A 12,890-nucleotide genomic window follows, 5' to 3' on the forward strand; every position below is an offset into this window, starting at 1 on the left:
GGACCTATGAATGGATGTGACCTCTATATTCACATCCCCTGCCATTAGGTACCTCATTTGCTAGCTTCAGTCACACTGGCCTCCTTTGCCTTCCTTGAACTCACCAAACCCAATCCCATCAGAGCTTTGCGCTACCTCTTCCCCCTGTCTGGAAATTTCTTCCTCCAGATCATTATATGACTGGCTCTTTCTTGTCTTTCAGGGCTCAGCTATGGGGTCATCCCCTCAAAGGTGCCTACCCTGACCATCCAGTATAAGGTAATCCTTTTGTTCTAGTCTTTCTTCTCTAGCACACCGTTCTGCTCTATGTTCATATGAGCACTTAATTCTCTGACATTAGCTTATGCATTTATTTGTGTATTATCTTCTCCCTCAAGGCTTGGCCTCCAGAAAAATGTAATTCCCATGATAGCAGGAACTTTATGAGTATTTTCAGTACTTTGAACAGTAGTTCTCAAAGCGTGGTCCATGAACCACCAATGAAACTGTTTTCATAATAATACTTAGATGTTAAATGTCTTTTTCATTATGTCAACATTTTGCAATGATTATATGAAAGCAGTGGTGGGTAAAGCTGCTGGCTCCCTAGAACGAATCAAGCAGTGGCATCAAACTGTACAACTGCTCATTGTGTTCCTCACTCCAATGTCCTTAGAGGGTGGAAAAAAGCCAATTTCATTAAAGAATGTCCTTGATGAATCAATAAAAACTATTGTTTTAAAATTGTGACCCTTGAGTACACATCCTTTTAATATTTTATGTGATGGAAAGAAAGCAACCATGAAGTATTCCCCTTGAGTGACAAAGAAACTTTGTGTTGAAGAAAAACATTTGTGTGCTTGTTTGGTATGAGCTATACTAGCTGCATTTTTCATGAAACACCATTGTTACTTGAAAGAACGACCAACAGTCAAACTATGGTTATTTATATGTGGGTATCCGACAGACATTTTCTCAAAAATGAATTAAAATGCCACTGCAAGGAAAACAGTTGACAGTATAGTTGCCCATGATAAAATTCAAAATTTCAAATGAAAATTAGAATTTTGGAAAACTTGCATCTGCCATCATCATTTTGACAGCTTCCCACTACTTAAAGATTTTTTTCTGATGAAACTGGTGATATTAACAAATATGTGATTTTTAAAAATATAGCATATATATAGTGTGATGCAGTGTGTCAACTTTTAGACTACCTGAATAACTCAGGGAACTATCATTTTCATAGTGAACAATGCATGAAGTTACAAAATTACGCATGGTTAAAGGAACCATTCTGAGTGCAAGATAGACCAATGGATTTTAACGTAATAAAGTATGAAAAATTAATTGATGTGGTTTCAAAATCCTCATTGCTGCTAACTTTTAAGAACTCACTACTAATTGAGTTTTATTTTAGCATCAAAGATTAGCCACAGTTATCCAAAAAGGCTATCAAATCACTTTCCCTTTTCTAGTTACGTAAGTATATGAGAAACAGATTTTTAAAATATACTTTAACCCAAACACATATCACAACAGATTGAATGCAGAGTGCAAAGACAGAGCTGTCAGACAAAGCCAGTTACTAAAGAAATTCACAAAAATGTGAACCAGTGTCACTTGTTTTTTCTCCATTCTTTTTTTTTTTTCTTTTTGTTATTGGGGTATAGTTGTTTTACAATGTTGTGCTAGTTTCTACTGTACAGCGAAGTGAATCAGCTATATGTATACATATATCCCCTCTTTTTTGGATTTTCTTCCCATTTAAGTCACCACAGAGCACTGAGTAGAGTTCCCTGTGCTATACAGTAGGTTCTCATTAGTTATCTGTTTTATACATATTGGTGTATATATGTCAATCCCAATCTCCCAATTCATCTCACTCCCCCTTTCCCCCCTTGGTGTCCATACGTTTGTTCTCTGCATCTGTGTCTCTATTTCTGCCTTGCAAACAAGTTCATCTGTACCATTTTTCTAGATTCCGCATATATGCGTTAATATACGATATTTGTCTTTTTCTTTCTGACTTACTTCGCTCTGTATGACAGTCTCTAGGTCCATCCACATCTCTACAAATGACCCAGTTTTGTTCCTTTTTATGGCTGAGTAATATTCCATTGTATATATGTACCACATCTTCTTTATCCATTCGTCTGTCGATGGGCATTTATGTTGCATCCATGTCTTGGCTATTGTAAATAGTGCTGCTGCGAACATAGGGGTGTACGTATCTTTTTGAATTATGGTTTTCTCCAGATATATGCCTAGTAGTGGGATTTCTGGGTCATATGGTAGTTCTCTTTTTAGTTTTCTAAGGAACCTCCATAGTGTTCTCCATAGTGGCTGTATCAATTTACATTCCCACCAAAGGAGCAAGAGGGTTCCCTTTGAAACAATGTCACTTTTCTCACTAGTTTTTTTATTGTTTTGTAAAATAGAGCTCTTTTATAAAATTTATCAATGTTATTTTTGTTAATATGTAATGGAATTATTGACTTAAAATCAATCAATTTTTTAAATGTCTTAGTCTTAATTTAGAAATTGATAAATATTGATAGATACTACCCACATAAACAAAAGCTCTTTGGGGTCTTCAAAATTTTTTAAGAGTGTAAGGGGATCCTGAGACCAAAATGTTTGAGAACTTTTGGTCTAGAATTAGTGCTGGCATAGATTTGGCATTCAAAAACTATTTATTGAATATTCCAATATTTATAAAAGGAAACAGGTAATTTTAAAAAATACACTCCCAGTTGGGTTATAGATCATGTCTTTGCACAATGCAAAAATAGAATATTGTATCCTTCTGAGTGAGCAAGTACACTTTCCCAGTGGCTCAAAGTACATAGCTGTCAAGAAAGAGAATATCCATCCCAAGTTTGATGGTCTTGAAAGGAAATCTCCATTTCCTACAGACAGCCAAAATCAAAGGTTTTTTAGGATGCAGGAAGTCTGTCGGCTTAAAATTAGTTCTCATAGACCTTGCCTTGCTTAGTAGTGTTCTTTACCTGCAGCCAAGGAACATTTATGAAAGAGAAGAATCCAGCACAGTCCCAGACAGTTAATGAATTCATCTATGCTCTACCCAACAGGTTGTCCAAAGGCATGGCAGCCAATGCTGTTTGAACAGGAAATCTGCTTTGGAAGACCAGACACTTAAAGTTTCTCTTTAACGGAGATGGATCAAATCAAATTCATAGTCAGGAGCACCAAGCTGCCCCTCTTCCTCAAGCTCCTCTCTCAAGCCAGGGCATGATAACCAGAGAGCAGCAAAAAAACTAGGATTATCAACTGAGATGGGGACCCTTTGGTAGTGCCAATGCTATGAAAGCTAAAATTAAGAGGCACTGAAGTGAGCGTTCTCAATATTGAAACTCAAAGATGACAGTGGGATTCTCTGCCCAGCATTTTCTGGAGCTGACCCCGGGATTTTCAACAGTTTTAAAGCAGGCTCATTCTATGGCTCGCCAGATTTTGAGCAATAGTCCTGACCAGCCTTCATCAGAAAAATAAAGGAGGTTCACCTCAAATTTTGGAACAAGAAGATTGCTTATATCTGAATTACAGCAACATCCTGATTAAGTAGAACCAAAGTAACAAGACCTTTCCATTAGACAGACACTTTTTGTCCTACTTTAAAAAAAAATGAAGTGATAAGAAAAGCAAGTGACATAAATAATCTCATAAGGAGAAAGGACTACTTACAAAGAGTATCTGGGGTCAAACTTCCTTTCGGCTCAGTCTTTTCTGTACTTTCAGTGTTCAGTGCAATTGATATAATTAATAGCAACTATGGTTCAAAATGATGATTCAGAGGCATCAGAAATTCAGGCACTCACCAACTCCTCATGAATCTTAGAAAGTTAATAGACACAATTTATTATTGAAACCTTTGCATCATGTCTTGAGATAACTGGGAAGGCTATGAGTAGTTTGTACTACCACTCACAGGCTACAAACTACTGTGACACATTTCCCTGGACTGATACAGTCACATTATAGGTACTACCAGTTAGTAGTTTGTTACTAAATAATAGCTGAAATATTGAAGGTGGATACAAGATCATCTTTATCATAATAAAACAGCCATCCCTGGACAGCCTGAACGTCAGGTCCCCTCCCTGTTCTTCCTTCACTCTCTTCAGTTACTGTATTATCAGTACAAGTGGTTCATGTTTATTGTTTGTCTCTCTCCATGAGAAAGGAAACTCCAGGCATGGAGGGTCCTGGTCTCATTCCCTGCAGTTTCCCTGCACCTAGAACACAGCCTGCTGCATTGTTAGGGCTGATAACTGTTGCTGAATAAATGAATCTTGAACATTCCTCAAGTGCTTGCATGTTCAATCATAGGTGACAAGTTCCAGTCTCTCTCTGCCTCTCTCTGTCTCTCTGTCTGTATCTGTCTTTCTTTTTCTCCCTCTCCTTCTCTTTCTCTCTATTTCTATTCTCTCTCTCTCCTCCTTGTATTCTGCTGTTTGTTCAGAGCCTAATCAGGTACCTGGCACATAATAAGAGTGTCTCAGATATTGAATTGTCTTTGTTTGTTCAGGCTGCTATAACAGAATACCGTAGACTCAGTGACCTATAAACAACAGAAATTTATTTCTTACAGTTCTAGAGGCTAGGAAGTTCAAGATCAATGTGCCGGCAGATTCTGTGTCTGATGAAGCCCTGCTTTCTGGTTCATCGGTGGCACCTTCTCACCTTCTCATGTGTCCTCACATGGTAGAAGGACCTTCTTTTATAAGGGCACTAATCCTATTCTTGAGGACTCTGCCTTCATGACCTAATCACCTCCCAAAGGGCCCATCCTCTAAAACCATCAACTTGAGGGTTTGGATTTCAACACATGAATTTTGGGGGAACACAAGCATTCAGACAATAGCAATGATGAAGGAATAAATGAATAAATTGTAGGAATCTTTTCTAATTGCAGTAAAAGTTTTGTCTGGTTTTAAGCATTAGCAAGTGGATGGAGAAAGGAGCTTTTCTGATATCCTTGGAAAAGTTTCCCAGAGAGTACCCCTTGCTCTGCCCGTGCCTGGGGCCAGGGATGATATTCAAAATATTTAACAACTGCTCTGGTGGCATCCACCCATTAGTTTTGACATCAGTGGTAGACCGGATCAGATCACTGGGCCAGGTATTAACTCTCCAGTGGCTGGCTTCCAGAATGTTCTGGGGCACCAGGAGAGTGGTTGGATCATCAGGGATCATGTAGGAAGCTTATAGCAGCTGTTCAGGCTATTTAAATATTTTATCAACCACTCCATCGCCATCCTGGCTCTATCCTGAATCACAGCCCTGCCTGGTGCCCCTGTAAGGTGGTGGCCCTTCCTAGGAGTGTTCACAGAACAGTCTTGGGGGCTCAGCCCTGGAAGGATGCACATCACACAGCAGGCAGGGGCAGGGTGAACGTCCTTGGCACTTATGGTTCAGAGAGTGTACTGAGAGCTAGGGGTGTCTGATGACCGAAAATTGAGGCTGGTAAGGAAGCCCTGACCTGACAGCAGTCCTCAGTGGGTTGCAGCTAAAAGCCTGTTCTGCCTGTACATAGAGAAGAGGATGAGCTGCACCTCTGACACAGAATCCCAGGCCACTGGGGCACTCCCAGATTCACCGGAACAGCCCCTCTGTAAGGGTGGATTTGGAGGCCCGGGGAGGAGAAAGTGTTTACCCAGCTACTGAGTGACAGAGCTCTGTCTAGAATCCAGGTTCCAGATCTAATTCAGGGGCCCTTCCTCCTGTCCACCCAGAGCATGGAGATAGGAGCATGGGCTTGGCAACCAGCTAGCCCTTAGTCAGCATTCTGATTGTGCTGTGTGGTAACCATGTGTCACTTCGTATGCCATTTTTTCTCTCTGAGCCTCAGTTTCTCTCTGGAAAATGGGAGCAGCTGCATCTGCTTCACATAATGCTTGGAAAGCGCTTAGCACAGTTCCTGGCACGTCGTAAGGACTCAGCAGATGTTCGTCATCTCTTACATGACTGCTCTTATTATCTCTTTCCTGACTCTGGAATATTTTGGTTGGCTTACTCCAAATTTGCATACTGAATGCTGAATTTTTGGGTGAGAGCTCAGACCCAAATCTTTGCCTCTCGATCCTCTGTACACTCTTTCTATCCCAGCCACATGTAGCTCTGCCACTGAATTTCTGAAAGGACAGCTGACCTGCTCAGGGTTACCCACCGTTACCTAAAATTAGTAGCTCTTGAACCTAGTGCATGGAGAAAGGGCTGCTCCTTTTAGCAGTCTTCTGATGAACGAGGAGGTTCACCAGAGACGCCCTCTCTGCCAGTCTTACAGATGATCCTATTAGGAGTCTGAGGGTCCCCCCTTGCTTTGGTGACACACAGGATGGAAAATGCCATTGAATTGTGATGATTCTGAGCCTGCAGTGCCAAAGAGGGTTACTCTGAACTTAAACTATAACCATTCTACCCAACTGTTGCCAAGTTGGGTGTGTAGACGGGATCCCAGATGCAGTGATACTCGGAGGGGAGCTGCAAACACTGCTTATCAAGTCCTGCCACCAGCTGCTTCCTTACCCTTATTTCTTTAGCCTAAAAGTAAAGAAAAAAAGAAAAAGAAAAAAAAGGTGTCTAGTTAACTAAGGGCATTTGCTCACTGGGTTTTAGTTAACTAAGAGGCTTACCATCATTCACACTAGGCAAACCACCCCTTTGTCTCCTTTATTTAAATCAATCTGAAAGAAGGAAAAAGAGTCTACTTTTTCCGGGCTTCCCTGGTGGCGCAGTGGTTGAGAATCTGCCTGCTAATGCAGGGGACACGGGTTCGAGCCTTGGTCTGGAAAGATCCCACATGCCGCAGAGCGATTAGGCCCGTGAGCCACAACTACTGAGCCTGTGCGTCTGGAGCCTGTGCTCCGCAACAAGAGAGGCCACGATAATGAGAGGCCCGCGCACCGCGATGAAGAGTGGCCCCCGCTTGCCGCAACTAGAGAAAGCCCTTGCACAGAAACGAAGACCCAACACAGCCAAAAGTACATAAATAAATAAATTTAAACGGGAAGGAAAATTAAAGTGTTAAGAAAACCCAAATGTATATGGCTAGGTTTAAAAAAAAGAAAAAAAAAAGAGTCTACTTTTTCCACTTGATTTTCCCTGTGTGTGTTGACCTGACTTTCGATGGTCTGTGAACCCTACCCACTGTATCTGTACCCAAGGCTCCAGGTGAGAGATTCTTGAGTTCATCTAAAACATTGGCATTTTTGGACACCAGCTAACAAGAAGGTGAACGTTCCCATTGTTGAGTTATGCAATTTTCCATATTGCTGGCACAGGCTGGTCCCACTTGCCAGAGAGGATCTATGTGGCCTGATAGTTTATGAAAGAGGCTAGGAGGAGAGAGGGACGAGGCCAGGCGGCAAGAGGGTCAGCAGGAGGGCAAGGAAAGCTCAAGAATATGGCTCACAGGCAGGACTGACCAAAGCCCTTGGCTGGGGACGGCGGCAATGTGAGCACAGAGTTCACCCTTGGCCTAAGTAAACCTTCAAGAGGGCCTAAATAAAACTTTTTCACTTAAAAATCTTCAGCAGTAATGACTTCCAGCTGTGTGGCAGAGCAAAGCCCCAAGTCTGAATAGTTTCCCTAGAAAGAAACAATTGTGTCTGCCCCTGCCTCTTTAACTCTTTCATCCCCATCCCGGAGGGAGACATCCCAAGTCTGTCCTCTGGTCCCTCGCAGGTGGAATGGGCTGGGCAGCTTTCGTGGCCTTTGCCCGGTGGGCCTGGAGCAGGGTTCTGGGCCTCCCCTATCCCAATCATATCCCTACAGCCGTCCTCTCCATCGTGCTGTAAACTGGAGTCCTGCCTGTTGCCTGTTTTAGTAAATAGAGTCTTACTGGGACACAGCCACGCCTATTCGCTTATGTACTGTCTACGGCTGCTTTCTTGAAGCATTAGAGTTGAGTAGTTGTGACACAGATACTATGGCCCGCTAAGTTAGGTTCCTGGGCCCAATCCTAAAGTGTGCGTGTGTGTGTGTGTGTGTGTGTGTGTGTGTGTGCGCGCGTAGGCTTCCCCACACCAACAAGCAATTCTCAGACACCAGCAGGGCATCTGAGAATTCAACTCACGTCTGACACTGTCCACCTGGATATAGAATCAGATTCTACAGGTAAAGGGTTCAGTCCCACAAGACTGCCCTACACTTTAGACACCAAACATAAGCCCAGGTTACAAGTTGGAGGTTCCAACAGCCCCCTCCGACTCAGGAGGCCACTTGCAAGTCCACGTTATTACCTGTACTTTTGACCGAAGGCTATAGATCAGAGGTTCCCATGACACCCTCCTTGGTTTGATTAATTTGCTAGAATGGCTCACACAACTCAGGAAACCTGTTTATTCACTAGATTACCAACTTATTATGAAGGATATTAAAAGATGTGAATCAACAGCCAGATGCAGAGATACATAGGGCAACATCCCAAACAAAGGAACTTTGTCCTCATGGAGCTTAGGGCCCCGCACGGTGGAACATGGAAGTTCTCCAAGCCCCCTCCTTTTTGGATTTTTAGGGAGGCTTCATTACGTAGGCATGATTGATTAATTCATTTGCCTTATGTCCAACCTCCAGTTCCTCTTCTCCCCCCAGAAATCAGGGGGTGGGACTGAAAATTCCAACCCTTTATTCAGGTTGGTTCCCTTGGCAACCAGCCTCCATCTTTAGGTACTCGGCCAAAGTCATCTTCATTAACATAAACCCAGTTGTGGTGGAAAGGGGCTAGTTATGAATAACAAGACGCCTGTGTTACCTTTATGGCTCTAAAGCATTTTCAGGAGCTGAGGACAGGAGACCAAACATCATAACAAAAGATGCTCCCATTATTCTTATAGCTTAGGAAATTCCAATGGTTTTGTGACCTGTGAGCCAGTAACTGTGGATGAAGACCAGATATATATGTATTTCTTACACATCACAATATTGCATCTGCAAAGCCTGAAATATTTATCACCTGGTCCTTTACAAAAAAAGTTTGTGGAGCCCTGATTAAATACAGTGTAAGGTTACTTGAGGCTTGCCTATCTATATCAGTATCAAAGCTGTGGTCTTGTTTCCCCATTGAAACAAGCGATCATAGAGTTCAATCCACTTTAGATAAGAAACTGATGTTCCCAAAGTAAAGGGACTCTTCAGGGTTGGGTAATGGTAGAAATGGGTTTAGTATTGAGCTCTCCTCCCCACTCCCCTGACTCCCAAGCCGGTACCCTTTTCACCACATGGGCTGCTAACCCAAACAGCAAATGGACCAAAGGGATAGCTCTTTGTTTTCCATGATCAACAGCAAAACACCCACTCTGGACTGGTTTTCAGAGGGACATTTTCTTAAGATCTTTTTGCTACGTTTTGCATGGGAATACTCTAGTGTTTGCTAAAACATGTTTTGTAGCTCATTGTACCCGTGCAATGATCTGGTGTTCTAATATCTGAGTATTTGTATCTGATGGTTGAACAATTGTTGAACCCGGGATAGAGCCAAAAAAAAGTGCTCTCTGTTCATTTGATCAAAGCCTATGAACACTTGCAAGAACTTGCATAGTGATTTTAATGGACTATTATAACAGATACAGAGTAAGTTATTTTTCAGCTAAATTTTAATTTGATTTTTCTCTAATAATCTCTCAAGGATAAATTTTGACTCTGACCAAATAGACCAAAAGTTCTGAGAGAGCAAGTAACAGATTTTTTTGAAATTTATGCATTCCTTCCAGCTTTTTTGGAACTTAAATAATAAAATAACCCAATAGAGTAAACTCACAATTAACTGGAATCAATCTAAATCAGAGCCCTCAAATAACTGAAATTTAGTTTTTGGGGTGTCACCTTTTCCCAATCACTCAACATTTAGGGAAAAAGAGCTTCATAGCAACAAAACAAGAGATGGAAATTTAGTTTAAAAATTGACAAAGCAACTTCTGGGAAAAGTCTCTGGAGTCAGTACAGACATAGAATGGGAAGATGAGTAATTTCCCGGGGTCCTCACAGTTTGTTAGGTATATGCCCCTTGAGAGACTGGGCTGTGGATTCTGGGAAGCAGCCACAAGAAAAGGTGAAGTCACCAGCTGGAGCTAAAGAAAAGATAAGGCTCATGTTCTTACAACCAGCCCTGAGTCAGACCACCCGAGTCACGAAGGGTCCCCTTAACTCATATCCACGGACTTCTCCAGCCTCGCGTCTCACCACCTTCAACCCCAGCACTGAACAATTGCCAAACTGGCTTCTCCTAAAACCCCCATGATGTCTCTCTCGAGTGTGAACTCTGTAGCGGAATTCTCTGGGTTCAAATGCTAGGTCTGTTCTTTATCAGCTGTGTAATCTTGAGCAAGTTACTTAATCCCTCTGTGCCTTTCTTTCCTTATTTGTTAAATGAGAATAATAACGGTGCTTGCCTGCTAGGGTTGTTCTGAGGTTATATGAGCTAATACATGTCAGGTATTGAGGACACAGCCTATTACCTGCAGGGACCCACACATGCTGTTCCTTCCTCCTGGAACACCCTCAGGCTGCCTGGGCAGGAAAATGACTTTTGCTGACTCTCCCCACCCTGTCTGTTCCCATGTGAGGCTAGGTTACATTTCCTGCCTCTGGGTTTCCGTAAAACACTCCACTACTATAGGGTGTTTTGGGTACCTGTCTGAGTCTCCATTAGACTGAGCTCCCCAAGAGCAGGAACTTGGTCTTGAGCATCCCAGCATCAGGCACAGTGTCCAGCACAGGCTATCCTCCCAAGTCTAGTTTTTAAATGAATGCATAATGCATGAACGAATGAACTATGAGTAAATCAATAAGGACACAAATGAAAGGCACATTTCTTTTCCATATCGTCCATCCTTCTGGACCCTAGATTGTGTACATGATAACCACTCACCTATCCAGCTTTGAGTGAACGAGATTTAAAAAAAAAAAAGTTCCCTTCCTCAAAAAACCCCACTTCCAGCTCTCAGAAAATTGTCAGAATGCACTGATTTTTTAGAACAAGGCATGTTACTGTCACCTTCCAGAAAGCTTTCATGATGAATACATCTACAGTGCCTCATCGTGGGAATGGTACCACCTGGAGTTGTGCAGTGTCCAACCCACACAGAGATGGTGGCCCCGACTGCTTCCTAAGCAGGAAACCAGACTGATGGATTTAGAAATGAATGTTTCCCTCTAAAACTCAGAAATCAGACCATTCTGTGAACTAGGATGGGTATTTTGCTATGAAAGACTGCAAGTCTGTCTAATGCCACATAGGCACCCACCATGGCCTCAGTCCTTTTACTCAGTTCATCCGTCTTCCCCATTCAGCCTTCCTCAGGAACTTCTGTAAGCTTTTCTTCCCAGCAGTGATACATGGAGTTAGAAGAGCAAGAACTGGAAGCCAAGAGACTTAGGTTTTATTTCCAGCTCTATAGCCAATCAGCTGGGTGATCTTGGGCAAATCTCTTAACTGATCTGAGTCTTAGTTCCCTCTTTTGAAAATAAATAATAAAATACTTTGAAGACCCCAAGACTCTCTGCAGAGGTTAAGTGCTATCATCATCATCTTCATCATTAGTAATTATTACTATTGCTCAATAATAATATCGTTGTTTGGTGATAATAATGATAATAGTACTAATAATATATCCACCCTGATCACCACATTTGAAATTGATTCTGATATTTCATAAATTAGATGAGATCACACATTAATGCAGTAATCAGTTAACAGGGATGTAATGATCTGATAATGCCACCCTCATCTCAGAACAGAGAGCAAGAACCTTGGAAGAAGTGACACTTGATAAGTGTGGATTAGTGAGAAAGAGATTAGGAACATGTGATGCCTCCAGAAGAGTTTAAAACAGAGTAAGAGGAAGTCATGGGATGCTTAAAAAGAAGTGGGAATCTTGTCCTCCCAAAAGCCCTCATCTCAAAGTTTGGCACAAGGACTGCTCTGAACACAGGATTCAGAGCCCTGGAGTGGTTTCTAATGCATAGCTCACAATTATACTGTGTACTATAATTTACACACTTGTTTGTGAACCAAACACTATAGTGACCCCATTGGCCTCACAGAGTCAGTTCTAACTCTGGTTAAGGGAGAGAGGATCAGGAGGGAATTTTCTAGACAGAACTTTTCCCCTTAAGATAGAACGTTCCAGATTGTTGTGAAACTGCCATACTTTGGGGTTCAGGACAATGTTGCAACCTTACAATTAAGATGCTTTGATGGCAAGATACTAGAATGTCAGGACTGGGGACACAGACAATGTAGGCCAACAACATTCCCCCTAGAGATGAGGACCCTGAGGTAACTTGTCTAAAGCCATGCATCAAATCAGTGTAAGAGGCATAACCCCAACCAAGTTACCCTAAATTTATGAATGTCAACAAGCCACATCACTCCAAATTCCTACACACCAATGAAGTACTAAATACAGTTCCTGATGAACACCTGTGGGCTCCACCAAGGGAGGTTTTCTGGATTCCCATATCAAGTTGTTCCACTTGTAGCCACCACAGGTCCTGAGGAACCCCAGTTTTCCCCAAAGATTTGTCACTACACACCCATAATAGAGCATTATAGACTGACATACATGGGGGAGGCAGAAAAACAAAGACAAGGAACTTGATGGACTGAATGACATTGGAAGTACTCCTGTGTCAGGGTCTCTAGAACTGCTGCAAAGGGTGGGACCAGGTACAGAATTCCAGCCACTGATGGCCCTCTTTCCCATCTCTCTTCCTCACTTGTTCTTTGAGAAAAGCATACACCACTGAGCAGATGTTCCCTCTACCACCTAGGTTTGCACATATACCTGCAAACAGGAGCTCACCACACTGCGACGTATGATTTACAGTCCACCAGCCAGCTGGGCTGGCAGATGTGGAAGGTGGAAGAGAGATGGAAGCCATCA

At 42.3% G+C, this 12,890-nt stretch overlaps 1 long non-coding RNA gene across 1 annotated transcript in view; it reads left to right on the plus strand.

Moving 5' to 3' along the window:
• LOC309608954 overlaps positions 1 to 12,890 on the plus strand; it is a 1,139,914-nt gene that overhangs the window by 612,353 nt on the left and 514,671 nt on the right. The gene's annotated exons all lie outside the window — the stretch shown is intronic.

The sequence above is a fragment of the Balaenoptera borealis genome (genome assembly GCF_965194805.1).
Source record: "Balaenoptera borealis genome assembly, chromosome: 13".
Classification (NCBI taxonomy): Eukaryota; Metazoa; Chordata; class Mammalia; order Artiodactyla; family Balaenopteridae; genus Balaenoptera; species Balaenoptera borealis.